General features: G+C 67.6%; 1 protein-coding gene across 1 annotated transcript in view; it reads left to right on the forward strand.

Annotated features, from left to right (window-relative positions):
• Positions 1 to 598: 598 nt before the first annotated feature.
• XPO1 (exportin 1) overlaps positions 599 to 1307 on the forward strand; it is a 43081-nt gene continuing 42372 nt past the window's right edge. The window contains exon 1 of the mRNA XM_023734845.1: positions 599 to 1267. The gene's annotated coding sequence lies outside the window, so the exon portion shown is untranslated. The remainder of the gene's footprint in view (positions 1268 to 1307) is intronic.

Below are 1307 nucleotides of genomic sequence, written 5' to 3' on the forward strand. Positions count from 1 at the left end.
CGGCGAGGGCGGGGCAGCGCGCCGGGGAAAGCCGAGCGAACGCGCAGCGCGCCGCGCTCAAACTCGTGCAGCCACCGGCTCACGAGCGGCGCCCCACCCTCTCCGTCACCAAAGGCGCCCAGCCAATGAGCGGGCCGGAAAGGCTGGGCCTGCTGGCTAAGCACGGGGAGGGGGAGCGGCGGGAGCGGGAAGGAAAGCCGGGGGGGGGGGGCTGAATTTGATTGACAGCTCGTTTGAACCAATCCTCCGCGCGGCTTCTCTTCGCTCTCTCCTCTGCTCGGCTCCGCTCTTCGCCCCACCTCCGCCTGCTGCACCCCACTCCTAGGTCCCTTTCGACCCGCCCCGCTTCCCCTCCCCCACTCTGCGGGCAAATCGCGCTGGAAGGAGGCGGGGGCCGAAGCGGCCGGCTCGTGTGGAGGCTTGAGGTGAGACTGACGGCTTCCCGGGCCAATCGGAGCTAGGCAGATGGCGCGGCTGTGGCGGGAGCCGGCCAATGGACGGGCGGGCTGGGGGTGGAGGCCCAGGTTCCAAACGCTCCGCGGCGCCATGGGCTGAAAACTCAACCGAGATGGAATCTCCCAGTCTGAACCGGTTGAAACCGGTTCCGAGTTTGAGGCACTAGGAGGAGGGGGAGAAGCGGCTGCAGCGGCCGCGGCAGGAGCAGCGGGAGCTACAGCATCAGCAAAAGCAACAGTAGCGACAGCCCGGCGGCGGTGCCTGCTCCATCCTTGCTGCTGCTGCAGTCCGTGCAACCACCCGGAGGGGAGGGGGGACCCCCAGTCGCTGAGGAGAAGGGGGGAAAGTTTAGGCGAGCTTCGGCGGGGGGCCCGCGCCGGAGCCGCGTGAGGGAGCCGTGTTTTGGTAGGGGGGAGTCGGACTGCAACTGGCAGCGGAGCGTCCCCCCGTCGTGTGGACTCTGCGCCCTCCTCCTGCCGCTCCTGCCGCCGCCCGGGGCTGGAGGGTCCCCGGGGCTGAATCTGTGGGACTCGACCCGCTCCCCTCCCCCTTCCCTCACTCCCTGCGGGCGGGAGCGCTGATTCCACAGACTAATTCCCTTCTTTTTGGGGGGGCGGGCGGGTCTGTGTTGGGGGGAGGTGTCCCAGAAATAGTAAATATTATTGAGCCTTTTTTTCGCCCTTTTCCTCGTTTTTTAATTTCCCTTTTTAAGGTGGGAACACTGTGAATCCCACCTCGGCCCCTCTCCCCTCCCGCCTCCCCCGGCCCTCACCCCGACAAGGAAGGAAGCAGCAGTTGGTTCGCTCTCTGGGTAAGTCGGCGGCGGGCGGCGGGGGCCGGGGGCGCGGCGG

The sequence above is a fragment of the Trichechus manatus genome, unplaced genomic scaffold (genome assembly GCF_000243295.1).
Source record: "Trichechus manatus latirostris isolate Lorelei unplaced genomic scaffold, TriManLat1.0 scaffold00005, whole genome shotgun sequence".
In the NCBI taxonomy this organism is placed as follows: Eukaryota; Metazoa; Chordata; class Mammalia; order Sirenia; family Trichechidae; genus Trichechus; species Trichechus manatus.